Genomic DNA, 20,494 nt, shown 5'->3' with positions numbered 1-20,494 from the left:
AGTTTTTTGAGATACCAGCTGTCTCTGGCTGATTTTTTTCATTGAGTTGATAGAGTAATTTGAGTTAATGAGCTCCTTAACAAGCTTGGTCTTGGAACTAATTAAACTTGTAACTCAAGGCCCCACTGCATTTTGGGACTTCCTTGGTCCCGTATAAATTTTTGGAGTGTTTGTTCTAGGTCTGTAAAATATGCCATTGGTAATTTAACAGGGATTGCACTGAATCCTTAGATTGCCTTGGGTAGTATGGATATTTTAATGATGTTGTTTCTACCAATCCATGAACATGGTATATACTTCCTCTCTTTTTCAACATCCTGTAGTTTTCCAGGTATTGAAATCATATCAAGTACTGTCTCAGACCACAATGGCATGAAATTAGAAATCAGTTATAAGAAAAACAAACAGATGGAGGCTAAATAGCATGATATTAAACAATGAATGGTTACTAAAGAGATCAAAGGATAAATAAAAAACATCCTGGAAACAAATGACAATGAAAACACAACAATCCAAAATCTATGATACACAGTGAAAGCAGTCCTGAAAGGGAAGTTCATAGCACTTTAGGCCTACCTCAGAAAACAAGAAAAACTGGTAACAAGTTATCTAACACTACAACTTAAGGAATTAGAAAGAGAACAACAAGAGAAGACCAGAGTATGTAGAAGGAAGGAAATACTAAAGTTCAGAACAGAAATAAAGGACATAGAGACAAAAAAAAAAAAAATGCAACAGATCAATAAAATAAGGAGGTGGTTCTTCGAAAGGATAAACAAGATTGATGAGCCTATAGCCAGATTAACCAAGAAACCAAGAGAGAGGACCCAAATAAACAAAATCAGAAACAAAAGAAGGGAAGTAAAAACTGATCTCACGGGAATACACAGCATAAAAAAAATACTATGAATGAATGACTTTATTCTAACAAATGGGACAACCTGAACAAAACAGACATATTCCTAAAAAAAATACAACCTTCCAAAACTCAATCAGTAAGAATCAGAAAATCTGAATGTCCAATAACTACTGGTAAATCTGACGCAGTAGTAAAAAAAACTCCCAGAAAACAAAAGCCTTGGTCCAGAGGGGTTTCACAAGGGAGTTTTAAAAAAATCAGACAGTCAAACTTCAGAGGGAAGGTGGGAAAGGGGGGTAAGAGATCAACCAAAGGACTTGTATGCATGCATATAAGCATAGCCAATGAACACAGACACTAGGGGAGTGAGGGCTTGTGTGAGGAAGAGGGGTTGAGGGGGGCAGGGAGAGGTCAATGTGGGGAAAAGGAGATATATGTAATACTATATGTAATACTTTAAACAATAAAGAATTTTAAAAATATTCAAAGAAGTACTAACACCTATTCTCCTCAAACTATTAAAAAAATTCAAGAGTAAGGAACACTTCCAAGCTCTTTCTGTAATGCTAGCATTAACCCTAATTCTAAAACCAGATAAAGTCACTACAAAGAGAACTAAAGGCCAATATCCCTGATGAACACAGATGCTAAAATCCTCAACAAAATTACAGCAAATCAGATCCAGCAATACATTGAAAACATCATACATCATGACCAAGTGGGATTTATTCTGGGGATACAAGGCTGGTAAATAGCCACAAATCAATAAATGTGATACACCACATAAACAGATTGTAAGACAAAAATCACATGATTATATGAATTGATGCAGAAAAAGCACTTGAAAAAATCCAACACCCATTGTTGATAAAAATTCTCAGTAAAATAGGAATAGAGGGATCATATCTCATCATAATAAAAGGCATATATGACAAAACTTACTGCCAACATCATACTCAATGGGAAAAAAAGAAAACCATTTCCCCTAGGAACAGGAACAATACAGGGATGTCCTCTTTCACCACTCTTGTTCAGCATAGTACTGGAAGTCCTAGCCACCGTGATCAGACAAGAAGTCATAAAAAAGAGATCCAAATTGGAAAGGAGGAAGCAAAACTCCTTATTCTCAGATGACATGATACTGTACTAGAAAATCCTAAAGACTCCATCGAAAAATTACTGGATTTAATAAATTCGGAAATGTAGCAGGATACAAAATTAACACTGAAACACCAATGGCTTTTTAATATACCAATAATAAATGAATAGAAAGAGAAACTCTACAAAAAATTCCATTTACCATTGCAACAAAAAAAATTAAGGTTCTTAGGAATAAAATTAACATAGGAGGTAAAAGAAAGAGCTTTTATTTGCAAGTTGACTTCCAAGAAAACAGGAGGCTAGTGCCAAATCTGTCCCGCTGGGAAACAAATAAATAAATAAATAAATCTGTTCTACTAGGGCAAGCTGATTAAAAGCAAACCTGCCTCCCACAATTTAACTGGGTCTAAAACACAAGCTTGCCCAGAGCATGCTTGCCACCTATACTACTCCTCTTTTTTTTTTTTTTACTCCTCTTTTGTGTCTAAACTTAGCCCTGTCTTTCTTTTGCCTGCTTCCTCAGTATATTGTTTACTGCGAATTTGACATGCATGGGTATTGCTGTTTTCTGTCAAACCACAAAAGCCTCTGGAAAGCCAGGCAGCAGGCAAGGTGATGTCCAGTAACCAGGAGCCGCCTTGCCTCTGCTCATGATCATGATCAGAAAGCCTGGCCTCAGGCAAGGCGGCACACCAGGACCCAGGATCCACCTTGCCTGCAGCTCATAGTCATGATCATGAACTTGATGGTGAACAGAAAACTGGGCCACAGGCAAGACAACAGCCGAGACCCATGAGCCTGCATGCCTGCTGTCCCGTGATCAATTTCGGAAAGCCGGGCCTAGACACGGGGTCCCTCGGAGACCCAGGAGCCACCTTGCCTGTGGCTTGTGAGCATGATTCAGATCGGAAAAAAGGGCCGCAGGCAAGGCGGCCCCTGGGCACTCAGTAGCTGCCGTGCTTGGGGCCCGAGATTGAGATCTGAAAGCCAGACAACAGGCAATGTGGTACCCCGGGAAACAGGGGCCGCCTATTATGCGACCCGTGATCGTGATCATGATCTGAGGGCTGGGCGGCAGACAAGGATACACCGGGACCCAGGAGCTGCCTTGCCTGTGGCCCATGATCATGATCATGATCGGAAAGCCAGGCCGCAGGCAAGGCGAAACCACGGGTCCCAAGAGCCCCCTTGCCTGTGGCCCATAATCGTGATTTGAAAGCCGGACCACAGGCAAGGCGGCACCCCGGGACCCAGGGGACACTTTGTCTATGGTTCGTGATTATGATTTAAAAGCTGGGTCCTGTGCAAGGCGGCACCCCTGGACCCAGAGGACACCTTGCCTGCGGACGGTGATCGTGATCATGATCCTGATCATGATCGTAATCATAATCAGAAAGCAAGGCTGCAGGCAAGGCAGCACACTAGGTGCCAGCAGTCGCCTTGCCTGTGGCGCATGATCATGATTTGAAAGCCGGGCCACAGGCAAGGCGGAACCCCGAGACCTAGGAACTGCCTTGCCTGCAGCCGTGATCTTGATGGTGCTCTTGATCTGAATGCAGGACCACAGGCAAGGTGGCACCCCAGGACTTAGGAACTACCTAGCCTGCAGCCGTGATCATGATCATGATCAGAAAGCTGAGCCGAAGGCCAGGCAGCACCCTGTATCCCAGGAACCGCCTTGCCTGTGGGCCATGATCATGATTTGAAAGCAGGACCAAGGGCAAGGCTGCAAACCTGGGACTCAGAGGCCGCCTTGCCTGCGGCCCGTGATCGTGATCGTGATCAGAAAGTAAGGCCGCAGGCAAGGCAACACCCTGGGTCCCAGGAGCCGCCTTGCCTGCGTCCCGTGATTGAGATCTGAAAGCCAGACCACAGGCAAGGTGGCACCCCGGGACACAGGAGCAGGCTTGCCTGTGTCCCATGATGATGATTGTAATCGGAAAGCCAGGACACAGGCACCCTGGGTACCAGGAGCTACCTTGCCTGCAGCCGTGATTGTGATCGTGATTGTTTTTTTTGTTTTGTTTTTTTTGCTGTTTTATTTTATTTAATTTTTTTTTTAATTTTTATTTTTCGCTAAAAGTATTACAAAGGGTATTACATAAGTGTTCTTTTTCCCCCCCCCACCCTTAACAAGCCCCTGCCCTCCCTTACCCCCCAGTGTCTTATGTCCATTAGTTATGGTTATATGGATGCATACAAGTCCTTCGGTTGATCTCTTACTCCCCTCCCTCCAGTCCCCCAACCCTCCCTGGTCTTCCCACTGCAGTCCGACAATCAGTTTGAGGCAGCTCTGCCTCTGTATCTATTATTGTTCAAAAGTTTGTAATGGTCTTTATTATCCATGAAAGAGTGAGATCATGTGGTATTTTTCCTTCACTGACTGGCTTGTTTCACTTAGCATAATGCTCTCCAGTTCCATCCATGCTGCTGCAAATGGTAAGAGTTCCTTCTTTTTAACAGCAGCATAGTATTCCATCGTGTAAATGTACCACAGCTTTCTAATCCATTCATCTACTAATGGGCACTTAGGCTGTTTCCAGATCTTAGCTATGGTGAATTGTGCTGCTATGAACATCGGGGTGCATATATCCTTTCTGATTGGTGTTTCTGGTTTCTTGGGATATATTCCTAGAAGTGGGATCACAGGGTCAAATGGGAGTTCCATTTCCAATTTTTTGAGGAACCTCCATACTGCCTTCCATAGTGGCTGCACCAGTCTGCATTCCCACCAGCAGTGCACAAGTGTTCCTTTTTCTCCACAACCTCTCCAGCACTTGTCCTTTGTTGATTTGTTGATGATGGCCATTCTGACAGGTGTGAGATGGTACCTCATTGTTGTTTTGATTTGCATCTCTCAGATGATTAGTGACTTTGAGCATGTTTTCATATGTCTCTTGGCCTTCCTTATGTCCTCTTTCAAAAAGTATCTATTTAGATCCATTGCCCATTTTTTTTATTGGGTTATTTATCTTCCTTTTGTTAAGTTGTATGAGTTCCCTGTAAATGTTGCACCCCCCAAAGTCCGCGCCCATTGAGGCCAGCGTGACCCGCAAGTGGGGAGGGCTCCTGCAGGGCTGCTGGCAGAAGGTAACACTATAAGTAAGCCCATAGTTGGACTGGATGCAAAGGGGAAACCTCAGATTTTGCCAGGCGGCCGGCTACTTGGTGCCAGGGGCAATAGCGCTCGCAGAGACTCCGCGCAGATCTGGAAGGTGGAGCCCTGCGAGTTCGCACAGCTTCCCAGGCTCTTGTTTACACACATCCTCTTAAATCTGTGAGTTTGATTGTTGAACCCAGTGCATGGGATTGCCCAGTTGGGGTCACTAACGAAGCTTGTAGGGGAAGATTGTTTTTGGGGAGCCTGGGAAACAGAGCTGGGAGTGACGCTTGGGGACCCAGCTCTGGGTGGAGCTGGTTCAGGTACAATAGAGTACTCCTGGTCAGAGAAGGCTTATAGCCTCAGAGGTCAATCCACACACACTTCCACCCAGAGGCAGAGCCACAAACTGACTCTTCTGTAAATACAGATAAGGCAGTAGGGGAATCAATACGGCCTGCCTTAAAATCAGGACTGTGGCTTAAAACACGGAGGAACAGTGTATCAGAGGGAAATTCAACATTCTCCTGAATTCCGGGCGTGCCAAAAAGAAGAGTAGAAGATCTGAAGCACCTGCATTACTGCACATTTTTATTTTTATTTTTTTAAATTACTTTTTCACCTTTTAACTAAGAAAATCAATACCATTTTTTCTTTTTTTTCCCCGTCACCTGATTTTACCCTTTCAATTACTACATTTTTATTTTTAACTACTATTATTACTACTACCATTTTACCATTTTTAAAGTGTAATTTTATTTTGTCTTTATTTTATTTGGGGACTAATGTTCTCCATTCTATTTTCATCATCCCTTTAGCAACATTTTTCTCTACCTCAATTTTGCCTCTGTGCTAAACCCTCTTCCCCACTTTTTCCCTTTTGTTGTCCTGTTTCTCTTACCCTACTCCAGCTTTAGATTTTCCCTATTCTTTTTACCCCCCTGTCAAAATTTCACCCTACTTATATATCCTATGTCCAATCCCCTGCTCTAAATCCTTATACACCTTTCCCTTATCTTCCCTCACTATCCAAATTTTTTTCTTCTTATTCTTCTTTTCTCTCTCTATTGTTTTATTCTTGTTTGCTTGATTGACGAGTATATTGGGGTTTTTTTTAGGATTGTTTGTGAGGTTATTCGGCTTATTCTTTTTATTTTTTCTGCCCCCCCCCCCCCGTTATTTCTGTGCTTCTGTTTTCCCTTGCGTCGCTTGATATTATTGGTTTTTTGTAGTTTGTGTACATCTCCAGGAATCTGTTGCTGTAATTTGTTGGTATTAGTGGTGGTTCTATAGGAGTTTTCTCCTCATATAAATAGTCTCTTCCCCTCTTATACTTCATTCTCTTTTCTCTCTTACTTTTTTTCTTTTTCCTCTTCTTTTGTCCCCTCCCTTTTTCCAATTTCATTTTTGCACTCCTTTTTTTCTTTCTTTCTCTTTTCTTTTCTATCTTTTTCTCTTCTTTCTTCCTTATCTCCTAACTCTCTTAGCTCGAGTGGCCACCTTTATTTGGGGTTATTAATATTGTAAATACATTCGTGTTTAAGGCCTGGTACGTTGTACCTTGTTGTGTTGTATTTTGTGCCTTTAAATCAATGCAGCAGATCCAAGCAACAGCAGCCTCCTGATCACCACACACTCTGTCTGGGGAACAGTTACTGAGTTTGAAGCCTCCCTTCACCAGCCAGAAGAACTACCAGAGCTGTGAACAGCACCCACCAGAGGCCCTGCTACCAACGGAGGAGCAGCTGCTACCACAACCGCCCAAGGAGTAACAACAGCCCGAGGAGCCACTGCCACCCAGGGAGCAGCCACTGCCACCAAGGGAGCAGCCACTGAACGACTCAACAACTAGATATGTCAGTGAGATCAAACATGGGTAGACAAAGACACCCCCAAAGGAAAGAAAAGGAGAACTCGCCAGAAAAGCAGCTAAGTGAGACAGAGGCATGCAACATGACGGAAAAAGAATTCAGTATAAGGGTCTTAGAGTGCATGCACAGGACGGAGGAAAAAATCAATACCATTTTCAAGACGCTAGAAGAAACAGATGAAAAAATCAACTACCTATGCAAGAAGCAAGAAGAAACAGATGAAAAAATCAACAACTTAAGTAAGTCCCAAGAAGAAATGAAGAACAAATGGCTGCAATAAAAAACACCATTGAAAGTATCAACAGTAGACTAGGAGAAGCAGAGGACCGAATTAGTGAATTAGAAGATAAGGAAGCAAAACACACTCAAACTGTACTGCAATTGGAGAAAAAAATTAAAAGACAGGAGGAGAGCCTAAGGGAGCTTTGGGACAACATGTAACGAAACAACATACGAATAATAGGGGTGCCAGAACAACAGAAAGAGGAACAAGGATTAGAAAAACTATTCGAAGAAATAATATCAGAAAACTTCCCTGAGGTGGGGAAGAAAAAAGTCACACAAGCCCAGAGAGTCCCAAACAAGGTGAACCCAAAAAGACTCACACCAAGACACATCATAATTACCATGGCAAATGTTCAGGATAAAGAGAGAATCTTACAGGCTGCAAGAGAGAGACAGAAAGTTACATACAAGGGAGCTCCCATTAGATTATCAAATGATTTCTCAACAGAAACACATCAGGCCAGAAAAGAATGGACGGAAATCTACAAAGTGATGCAAAGCAAAGGACTGAATCCAAGAATACTCTATCCAGCAAGGCTATCATTCAAAATTGAAGGGGAAATAAGAAGCTTCACAGACAAAAAAAGGCTAAGGGAGTTTATCACTACCCAGCCAGCCATGCAAGAAATGCTAAAGGGACTGGTGTAAAAAGAAGAAATAAAAAGCTCAGAAACAAAACAGCCACACACAAAAAAAGAAATGGCTACAAACAAGTACCTTTCAATAATAACTTTAAACGTAAACGGACTAAATGCTCCAACCAAAAGACATCAAGTGGCTGAATGGATAAAAAACATGACCCATACATCTGCTGTCTACAAGAGACACACCTCATTAGAAGGGACTCACACAGACTGAAAGTGAAGGGATGGAAAAATATCTTTCAGGCAAATGGAAAGGAAAAGAAAGCTGGGGTAGCAATACTTATATCCGACAAAATACATCTCAAAGTGAAGGCCATAACCAGAGATAAGGAAGGCCACTTCATAATACTAAAGGGATCAATACAACAAGAAGATATAACCCTGGTAAACATATATGCACCCAATGCAGGAGCACCCAAATTCATAAACAAACTCCTGGGAGATATCAAAGGAGAGATTAACAGCAATACAATCATAGTACGGGACTTTAATACACCACTGACATCACTGGATAAGTCCTCTAGACAAACAATCAGCAAAGAAACAGCAATCCTAAATGACTCACTAGATCAGATGGACTTAATTGATCTCTTCAGAACACTTCACCCCAAAGCCATGGAATATACATTCCTCTCAGGTGCTCATAGGACATATTCAAAAATAGACCACATGTTGGGTCATAAGCAAAGTCTCCACAAATTCAAGAAGATTGAAATCATGCCAAGCATCTTCTCAGACCACAATAGCATAATGTTAGAAATAAACAACAATAAAAACAACCCAAAATACTCAAACACTTGGAAGCTGAATAGCATGTTATTAAATATTGATTGGTTTACCAATGACATCAAAGAAGAAATTAAAAACATTCTGGACACTAATGACAATGAAAACACAACAATCCAAAACCTATGGGACACAATGAAAGCAGTCCTGAGAGGGAAGTTTATAGCTCTACAGGCCTACCTCACAAGCAAGAAAAAATGGTAGTAAATCATCTAACTCTAAAACTCAAAGAATTAGAAAGAGAGCAACAAGAAAAGCCCAGAGTGAGCAGAAGGAAGGAGATAATAAAGATTAGAGCAGAAATAAATGACATAGAGACCAAAAAGATGATAAAGAAAATCAATGAAACCAAGAGCTGGTTCTTTGAAAGGATAAACAAGATTGACAAACCTCTAGCCAGGCTCACCAAGAAGCAGAGAGAGAGGACCCAATTAAACAAAATCAGAAATGATAGAGGCGAAATAACAACAGACCCCACAGAAATACAAATGATTGTTAAACAATACTACAGACAACTCTACTCCAACAAACTAGACAACCTGGAGGAAATGGACAAATTCCTAGAAAAATATAACATTCCAAAACTCAATCAGGAAGAATCTAAAAATCTCAATAGGCCAATAACTATGGAAGAAATTGAAGCAGTCATCAAAAAGCTTCCAGCAAACAAAAGCCCAGGCCCAGATGGCTTCACAGGGGAGTTTTACCAAACATTCAAGGATGATCTAAAACCGATCCTCCTCAGACTACTACAAAAAGTCCAAGAGGAAGGAACACTTCCAAGCTCAGTCTGTGAAGCCAGCATCACCCTAATACCAAAACCAGGTAAAGACAACACAATGAAAGAGAATTACAGGCCAATATCCCTCATGAACATAGTTGCCAAAATCCTCAACAAAATCTTAGCAAATCGGATCCAGCACTACATCAGAAGGACCATACACCATGACCAAGTAGGATTTATCCCAGGGATGCAAGGATGGTACAACATCTGTAAATCAATAAATGTGATACATCACAGAAACAAATTGAAAGAAAAAAACCACATGGTCATATCAATTGATGCAGAAAAAGCATTCGACAAAATCCAACACCCATTTTTGATAAAAACTCTCAGCAAGGTGGGAATAGAAGGATCATACCTCAACATAATAAAAGCCATATATGACAGGCCCACAGCCAACATCATACTCAATGGACAAAAACTAACACCATTTCCCCTAAGAACAGGAACAAGACAGGGATGCCCACTCTCACCACTCTGTTCAACATAGTCCTGGAAGTATTAGCCATTGTAATTATAGAAGAAGAAGAAATAAAAGGTATCCAAATTGGAAAAGAGAAAGTAAAACTGTCCTTATTTGCAGAGGACATGATATTATACATAAAAAACCCTAGACTTAATACATGAATTTGGCAATGTAGCAGGATACATAATTAACCCCAAGAAATCTGAGGCATTTCTATACACCAATAGTGAACTTTCAGAAAGAGAGATTATAAAAACAATCCCATTTACCATCGCACCAAAAAAATTAATATACCTAGGAATAAACTTAACTAAAGAGGTAAAAGACCTCTACTCAGAAAACTACAGGACGTTGAAAAAAGAGATAGAGGAAGACATAAAGAGATGGAAAAACATACCATGTTCTTGGATTGGTAGAATCAACATCATTAAAATGTCCATGTCACCCAAAGTAATCTATAAATTCAATGCACTTCCCAGTAAAATACCAATGGCCTACTTCAAAGATCTAGAACGAACTCTCCAAAAATTCATCTGGAATAAAAAAAGACCCAGAATAGCTGCAGCAATCCTGAGAAGAACAAAGTAGATGGGATCTCAATGCCAGATATCAAGCTGTATTACAAAGCCACTGTTCTCAAAACTGCCTGGTACTGGCACAAGTACAGACATATAGATCAGTGGAATAGAATAGAGAGTCCAGAAATTAGCCCGAACCAATATGCTCAATTAATTTTTGACAAAGGAGGCAAGATCATACAATGGAGCCAAGATAGTCTCTTCAATAAATGGTGTTGGGAAAATTGGACAGATATATGCAAGAAAATGAAACTAGACCACCAACTTACACCATACACAAGAATAAACTCAAAATGGATAAAGGACTTAAATGTACGACCGGAAACCATAAAAATTCTAGAAGAATTCAAAGGCAACAAAATCTCAGACATATGCCAAAACAATTTCTTCACTGATCCAGCTCCTAGGGCAGTTCAAACTAAAGAGAAACTGAACAAATGGGACTACATCAAAATAAAAAGCTTCTGCACAGCAAAAGAAACCATCAACAAAACAACAAGAAAACCCACTGCATGGGAAAACATATTTGCCAACTTCATATCTGACAAGGGCTTAATCTCCAAAATGTATAGGGAACTCATACAACTTAACAAAAGGAAGATAAACAACCCAATCAAAAAATGGGCATAGGATCTAAATAGACACCTTTCAAAAGAGGACTTTCAGAAAGCCAAGAGACATATGAAAACGTGCTCAAAGTCACTAATCATCCGAGAGATGCAAATCAAAACAACAATGAGGTACCATCTCACACCTGTCAGAATGGCCATCATCAACAAATCCACAAACGACAAGTGCTGGAGAGGATGTGGAGAAAAAGGAACACTTGTGCACTGCTGGTGGGAATGCAGACTGGTGCAGCCACTATGGAAGACAGCATGGAGTTTCCTCAAAAAACTGGAAATGGAACTCCCATTTGACCCTGTGATCCCACTTCTAGGAATATATCCCAAGAATCCAGAAACACTAATCAGAAAGGATATGTGCACCAATATGTTCATAGCAGCACAATTCACCATAGCTAAGATCTGGAAACAGCCTAAGTGCCCATCAGTAGATGAATGGATTAGAAAACTGTGGTACATCTTCAGGATGGAATATTATGCTGCTGTAAAAAAGATGGAACTCTTACCTATTGCAGCAGCATGGATGGAACTGGAGAGCATTATGCTAAGTGAAACAAGCCAGTCAATGAAGGAAAAATACCACATGATCTCACTCACTCATGGATAATAAAGACCATTACAAACTTTTGAACAATAATAGATACAGAGGCAGAGCTGCCTCAAACTGATTGTCAAAGTGCAGTGGGAAGACCAGGGTTGGTTGGGGGGCAGGAGCGAGGGGGGTAAGCGATCAAACTAAGGACTTTTATGCATGCATATAAGCATAACCAATGGACATAAGACAGTGGGGGGTAAGGGAGGCCTTGGGATTGTCAAGGGCAGGAGGAAAAAAAGGACACATATGTAATATCCTTTGTAATACTTTTAGCAAAAAATAAAAGTTTAAAAAAAAAGAATTAGAAAAGTTGAATAGGCCAATAAGAACTGATGAAATAGAAGCAGTAGTCAAGAAGCTCCCTGCAAACAATAGCCTGGATCTGGATGGCCAAGTGGTGGAAAAAGGGGGACATATGTAATATTTTCAAAAATAAAGATTTAATTAAAACATAAAAACAGAAAAGAGTTTACCAAGCCAAAAATTGGGAACTTATAGGTGATCCTATCCCTGCAATGCAACTCTACAAGGGGCAGTGGAAAGAGGATTAAAAAGAAAAAAAAGCATAAAGCACTGAAGTGAAAAAGTAGAAAAGAGAAAAGGAAACCAATATTCACTTAAAAAGTTAAAGCTGTTGGGTGTTTGACAGACTAAATTATCTTAGGGAAAATGAGTATTTAAAGCAGAAAACTAAAAACTCTCTGTGACCGCTGAATAGTAAAGGTTATTGCAGCGGTTCTCAACCTGTGGGTCGCGACCCCTTTGGGGTTGGAACGACCCTTTCACAGGGGATGCCTAAGACCATCGGAAAACACATATATAATTACATATTGCTTTTGTTATTAATCACCATGCTTTAATTATGTTCAATTTGTAACAATGAAATTGGGGGTCACCACAACATGGAACTGTATTAAAGGGTTGCGGCATTAGGAAGGTTGAGAACCACTGGGTTACTGGAAAACACAATGTAAGCTAGACATCAGAACTACCTTCTTCTTTCACTTTGGTGACAACTTTCTGAGTTTCTGACCATCGTTCCACAATCTCCTTGCATATGTTAAGAAGGGAATCTTCTTCCTGGTTGGAAAAGCAGATCAATTAATTATTTCCTAGGGACCCCTCAACCTGAACAAAGCCTATGCAGAGGGCACAGCTGGTGGTGAGAAGAAACCAGGAAGAGGGTTTGGAAGCCACACAACAGAGAGTATGTTTCCCTTTGGAGGCTCTGGAGGCAGAAGTAATCCTGTGAGTCCCAGAAGCCACACCTGCTCAGTCAAAAGCACCCACTCCATCCCGACAAGATCCAGAGGAAAGGATTCCCACAACTCAGGGCAGTCTTCCTCATTCTTTTGGAGCAACAACCTGTTGCCTACGTCACAACCCTTCTCCTCCGTGAACTCTTCTTTGGCCGATATACTCAACTCAGTATGTTCTCCAAGGTTTATCACCTTCATGTCAAGAGACTGTTAATTGTCTAAGGCAAATTCATGCCTGTCTTAATCAGCGGACAGTTGATGTAACTTGGGTAACCATTGGTACCAATGTCATTTTTAATACAGTTCCTCATGTTGTGGTGACCCCCAACCATAAAATTATTTTCGTTGCTACTTCATAACTGTAATTTTGCTACTGTTATGAATGATAATGTAAATATCTGATATACAGGGTGTATTTTCATCATTACAAATTGAACATAATTAAAGCATAGTGATTAATCACAAAAACAATATGTAATTATATATGTGTTTTCTGATGGTCTTAGGCGACCCCTGTGAAAAGGTCGCTTGACCCCCAAAGGGGTTCCAACCCACAGGTTGAGAACTGCTGCTCTACAACCTATACTGTCAGGGTCCAAAAAAAACAAACAGAATTGATCCTACTGTGTTGTATTTCCACTGAACTCATGAGCTGCATCACAAGATGTGTTAAGGCTTTCCCAAAAATAAGCCAATCTCACCCGAGCATGCTCTGGGGGACCTAGCCAGGAGGTCCTGGGACAGCTGCATTAGTGTTATTTTGCAACCATGTACCTGATCAATAAGCTACCCTTTCACCAAGTGTTAGTGGAGATGAAGGCAGCAGAAATGAGGAAAAGCAGACAATTTGGTAACCTACTACTTAAACACAGCTTAAAGTACATATTTCTGAATTCTTGAATCTGCCTCTAAGAGGCTAAGTGCCAAGTTTGTCTTTCTTTTTAAAAACTCTGATCTCTTATTCCTACTCCCACTCACCTCCTCCCACCCGGATCCACCCCCCCCCCCCCCCCACACACACACAGCAATGACTACTGCATTTGTAAATACTATCCTATCCTATATAATAAATCCTACATAATAAAAATCTAATATGCAAATCGACTGAAAGACCAGTCGCTATGATGTGCCCTGACCACCAGGGGGCAGATGCTCAATGCAGGAATTGCCCCCTCTTGGTCAGTGCCCTCCCACAGGGGGAGCACCACTCAGAGCTTCTTCCTAAGCTGTCAGTTGGGCCAGGCAGGGATGAGGTTCCCTTCTCCCCCCCACCCCCCCATCCCTCAAGTTCATGAATCTCTGCACTGGGCCTCTAGTACAGGATAAAGTACAAGATGCCTTCAGTTCTGCCTGGGCCCGGAAACCTCTACCAGGCTTACCTGTTTGGACTCCTCCCTCCAAAATAGGAACGAGAGGCTTTTGTCCTGGGAAGCCCTGGCACCGCCTCCTCCAGGACAGAGACAGCCCAGAGCACCTTGTCCCCCTCCGCCACTGCCAGCGGATGGGAATGAGACTGGGCGTCAGTCGTTGGTGGTAAGCTCCCAGGTAGACATTTCAACGCCTCCCGAAGAAGGCTCACCACAAGGCTCATCGGGAGCCTTGTCCCCAGGACACGGAAAGCCATTCCTCTCTGTGCACCGACAATCTTCCTGCTTCCTCACTCCCTGAGAGGGAGGACCCCCCTGCCCCCAGGCCCAGAACTTGGGAAGAGTGCTTCTCTCCCAGGTAAAGCTGCTGATCCTCTGGGACACGGGGTAGGGGACGGGGCTACAAAGACCTGACAGGGGCTGCCAGAGGCTCAAGAAATGTGCCCCAGATCTGGCCCGTTTGAAATGAATAAAACTAAAAAAAAAAAGACCGTACCTTTTATGTAATGATGTTTACTTTGAATTTATATTAGTTCACACAAACACTCCATCCATGCTTTTGTTCCGGCCCTCCGGTCCAGTTTAAGAACCCACTGTGGTCCTCGAGTCAAAAAGTTTGCCCACCCCTGGGACTCCAGCTCCTCCTCCTTCTCCTCCTTCTTCTCCTCCTTCTTCCTCTCCTCCTCCTCCTCTCCTCCTTCTCCTCTTCCTCCTCCTCCTCCCTCTCCTCCTCCTTTCCCTCCCTCTCCTCCTCCTTTCCCTCCCCCTCCCCCTTTCCCTCTCCCTCCCCCTTCCTCTCCCCCTCCTCCTCCTCCTCCTCCAGCAGGAGGATGTAGGTGCCTCCAACTATCCATCCACCCAGCATACAAAGCTGCTACCCTCACCACACCATCGCCTTCTCTGACACAGGCGCCTCCACTTCCCTGGGCGCCCCAACTTGGGGCCAGGGTCCTGCCAGCCCCCAGGGCACCTGCCACAGTGCCTGATGGGCCGGGCGGGCGCCCTGCGCATGCTCACAGAGGAAACCCAGACTCCCTCAGTGGAGCTGAGACCCCGCAGTTCCATAGTGACTCACCCTGGAGTTTTGTAGTTTCTACCTAGAGCTAACCTCGCCTACAGGACCACATGGTCTCTAGAACCCTGGCAGGGGGGTATTCTTAACAGACTTTTTTACATTTGGGGGAGTTCAGAGAGATTCAGTCACTTGGCCAAAGTCACTCGGCTAATAACTAATCAGGACTGGACTTCAACTTGGATTCCTGTGGATGGCCCACCTCACCCAGCTGTGCACACTCCCACACAGCTTCAAGAGGAGCCGGCTGACTGTCCAGAACACCACCTTTCCGCGCTGCTCCCTAACAATACTCAGCTTTCAGGAAACCTTCCCTGATTCCCTGCCACCCGTGTGAAGACCACGCCAGTGTGTTGCGATTGCTTCTCTGCAGATCCTGACATACAGTAGATGCTCAATAAATGAACAGGCAACCTCAAGTCATTTCTTTCAGTCATTCTACAGTTTATCTTTTACCAGACACTCGCTAAGAGCTTTTGATGCGTTATCTCCTGTAATCCTTCCTAAAGCATCCTGAGGAGATGCTTTTATTGTCCACAATTGAAGACAAGGAAACTGAGACACAGGGACTCACACAACCGGGAACCTCAGCAGAGACAAGAGCTTGAGGACAGCAGCCAGAGCCCTCCAGACTCTGCAAAACACCTGTCTCTGGGCTGAAGTGAATTACCCAAGAACCTGGGCTGCCATTCCCTGAACTGCACAGGAGGCAGGCAGGTCACTGGCCCGAGTCCTTATTTCACTAAATATTATTGATTACTCACAGCATGTCATTGCTCTTAGGCACTGAGATACCAAAATTAACATCACAAAAACCTCTGCTCTCAAAGGTTCTTCAGTACAGAAGGAATAGCCATGTTTAGGCTAATAATGACAATATACTGAGATAAATGTGCTAATGGAGCTTTTTCTAATGGAGGTTGCGGTAGGATGCCCAGAAAAAGACTCGGTTAAATTTGCCTGTTGGAGTAGGGTTGAAAGCTGTGAAAGTGTGGGATCCAGAAAGGCTTGCTAGTGGAGATAGGAGATGATGCTTACACTTTTTTGAAGACTAAGAGCTCTTTAGATAAAAAGACTGGAAGAGAAAGGAAGCAGATCCAGATGCAGGGAGCTGTGTGCCAAGGTTTTTTAGGTGGCCTCCAGAGAATCGTGTATGGCTTGAGCAACAGAGTTCAGATAGAAGATGTTCAGGGGATGGCAACAGAAAGAAAGGACGGGCTTGTCTACCTTGCAAAGGGCCCCTTGAGAGAGTTCTCTCCTTGCATTATCATTGGTATAATGTAAATGAATGGACATGGGACACTGCGATTCAGTAGAATACAGGAGGGAGCATTTAACATCTTGCTTTCCTAGTATTGTTGTTAGTTTTGGCTCAAGTAAAGTCTTAGAAAAATTCTCTAATGAAAGAAAGAAAAGAAATAGTGGATAGCACTAATATCAGTCCCATGACTTCTGTGTGCTCATTGAGTTAAAATGTGACAGTAATAGAGTAAGAAGCCAGAGCCAGTCCCCAAAGATGTGCCCCTGTTTCAAGTCTTCAGATGTATCTAGATCTACTAACCCAGTGGTTATCTCACAAGTGGGACTTGTTAGTTGACAGGCCTAAGAACCATCATAGCTCAAGGATCATGGGAGCCTTGTCCCCAGGACACGGAAAGCCATCCCTCTCTGTGCACCAACAGAGAGATCAGTGCACAGCCCCCACAACTATAAAACTTACAGAACATTTTAGTTAGTGTTTTTCTTTTCTTTTTTTTTACTTACTTTTTACTTATAAACTAGGGCCCAGTGCATGAATTTGTGCACCTTGAAAAGAAATGCGGGCCTCGAGGCTGCAGTGGGCACAAAGGTGGTTCTCGGCCCATCCTCCACACCCCTGACTGGCCCCTCCTGCCACGGTCCTTGGGTCCCCTGTCAGCTGGCAGCCCAGCTCCCACCACCGCTGCTCCCACTGGCTGATGGCACTGGCCCCCCTTGTACCCGCTGACAGCACGGAGCGATTGGGTCTGGTGCCAGCAGCAGGTGTGAACAGCGGCTGCTGCCCCAATCACTGCTCAGGAGCAGGGGGAGGTGGAAAAGCCCTCAGGGGCTATCGGGGCTGGCAGCTGCCATTTGCACCCACTGACATAACAAAGCGATCAGGATCAGTATCAAGTGCTGGCAGTGGGTGCAAGTGGGGCTAGTGCTGGCAGCTGGTGCGAACACTGGGCAGGACTGTGGCATGCTGGAGAAAAGAATTTTCAGTAACCACCAGAGGCTTGCCCTGATGACAGCGACATGCACCCAGCCTTGGTCTGATGCCTCTGCTCACCTGATCCACCTTCTTGCCACAGCTGACACCTGCCATGTTGTTCCATGCTCTGCCACCTGTTGCCATTGCCCACCATGTTCTGCATGTGCCCCCTGATGGTCAGTGCATCTCATAGCGACTGGTTGTTCTGCTGTTCTGCTGTTCAATCTATTTACATATTAGGGTTTTATATATATGGATAAGTACAGACTCACTGGAAGTATACAAAAATAATACATAGACACCTGGGCACCTTCACCCTGTTTCCCCCAGTGGTAATATATTACATAATTATAGCATAATATCAAAATCAGGAAATTGATATTGCTACAATGCACAAAGGTTTTTTGAAGGCATCACAAGCTTCTTACAAACCTGAGTGAAGGCTCTTCAGTCCCTGCATTAAAAACAATCCTCATTGGCTATCTACACTAATAAAAGAGAAACATGGTAATTAGCGTACGACCGCTACCCTTTTCATTGGCTAATCAGTGAGTATATGCAAATTAACTGTCAGCCAAGATGGCAGCCGGCAGCCAGGCAACTGGAAGCGAACATGAGGCTTGCTTGCTGCAGTGAAGGAGGACTCCAACATTCCCCGCCTCACTTACTGGCCTCTCAGCTGCAACTCTAAGCAACTATGTACTATGTTGCAAATAAGAAGCTAAAAAGTCCCCAGAAACCAGCTTCCATTCAGCCTGGCTCAGACCGCAACATTGTATCGATGTTTTCAGCAGTGAGGCCTCAGAGCTAAAGCTGGCCCAGAACAACAAAAAAAAAAAGAAAAGAAAACAAAGAGCAGTTGGAAGCTTTAGTCACTCTCCAGCCGGAAAACAGCCCTCAGCCCCTCACCCAGACTGACCAGGCACCCCAGTGGGGACCCCCACCGTGATCCAGGACACCCTTCAGGGCAAACCAGAGAGCCCCTACCGGTGCACCAGGCCTCTATTCTATATAGTAAAAGGGTAATATGCCTCCCGGCACCAGGATCAGCAGAGCAGTGAGGCTCCCGGCACCAGGATCAGCATGACAGGGGACAGAGCCCAAACCCCCTGATCGCCCTGCGGCTCTGTGTGTGACAGAGGGCGGGGCCACAACCTCCTATCCACCCTGCTCTGTTCGTGACAGGGGAAGGCAACCCAACCCCCTGATCGGCCCTGCTCTGTGTGCGACAGGGTGCGGCTCCCCAACCCCAACTCCCCCACGGGCCCTGCTCTATGTGTGACAGGGTAGAGCCATAACCTCTCCATCGGCCCTGCCCCGAGTGTGACAGTGGTGGCTCCCCAACCTCCTGATAGGCCCTGCTCTGTGGGTGATAGAGGGTGGTGCCCCAACCCCCCTCCATGGGCCTTGCTCAGTGTGTGACAGGGTAGAGCCATAACCTCCCCATTGGCTCTGCCCTGAGTGTGACAGGGTGCAGCACCCTAACCCCCTGATCCGCCCTGCTCTGTGTGTGATAGGGGGTGGTCCCTCAACTCCCCTATCAGCCCTACTCTGTGAGTGACAAGGGGGAGCTCCTCAACCCCCTGATCGGCCCTGCTCTGTGCATGACAGAGGGGAGCTCCCCAACCCTCTGATTGACCCTGCTCTGTGTGTGACAGGGTACGGAACCCCAACCCCCCTGATGGACCCTGCTCTGTGAGTGACAGGGGGCAGCACCCCAACTCCCTGATCCGCCCTGCTCTGTGCGTGACAGGGAGTGGCGCCGCAACCTCCCCATCGACCCTGCCTTGAGTGTGACAGGGGGCGGTGCTCCAACCCCCCAATTGGCCCTACCCTGAGCATGACTGAGGGCAGCATCGCAACCTCCTGATCCACCCTGCTCTGTGCATGACAGGGCGGTACCCCAACTCCCCAATCTGCCCTGCTCTGAGCCTGACCAGGGGCTGCACTTAGGGATTGGGCCTGCCCTCTGCCACCCAGGAGCAGGCCTAAGCCAGCAGGTCGTTATCTCCCGAGGGGTCCCAGACTGCGAGAGGGCACAGGCCAGTCTGGAGGACCCCTTCCCTCCCCCACCCCCGAGTGCACAAATTTTTGTGCACCGGACCTCTAGTTTTATTATAAAAATAATTGCTCATGGTTCAAAAAAAGTCATACAAATGGACAAATGACAGAAAGCTTAAAGAAAAAATCAAAATGGCTTTTTACACTATAAAGAGATGCGGTCACATTTATAATTTTAAAATATGCAAATTAAACCCAATGAGATACCATTTTTGCTTCTCAGCTCAAAATCTTATAGGAAAAATGTTGGAACAGGAAATAAATCAGCATGATCTTGTTGAAGGGCAATTTGAAAAGACCCAGCATTCTACCTCTGTGAATTTATTATAATACATATGTCTGTATTATATTTATACAAGTGACATATTTATAAGGATATTCATTGCAGTGATGCTTATTGTGGTGAAAGGACAGAAATAGTCTACATTCTATCTATAGGATACTGGCTCAAAAATCCACAGAATGTACATATTGTGCAGCTGTAAAAATGGAGGAACTGCTTATGTGCTGATGTGTAACAAATATATACCCTGGACTACAAGGCTTCAATGAGCAACACATTATTTGGGCCCCTCACCCCATGTGGGAGTCTGAATCTTCTTGTAATACTTTTCCAACGCTTTTGCTTAAATCTTCTGGTCTGTGCCTTCATTCTTCGGCTTTGCAGGACACGACCCTAGGAAAACCTTGGCTCGCCATTCTGGTTATCAAGACAGATCAGGTTTACTCTTCTCAGAATCCCACAATGGGCCCTCAATTTCACTCTGAGTAAAGCTTAAGATTTTTAAATGGCCTACGACACCCTAT

The sequence above is a fragment of the Myotis yumanensis genome, unplaced genomic scaffold (genome assembly GCF_028538775.1).
Source record: "Myotis yumanensis isolate MYYU_CA2020_CCGP unplaced genomic scaffold, mMyoYum1.0.hap1 SCAF_1, whole genome shotgun sequence".
NCBI lineage: Eukaryota > Metazoa > Chordata > Mammalia > Chiroptera > Vespertilionidae > Myotis > Myotis yumanensis.
Note: the sequence above shows the minus strand (reverse complement) of the source record.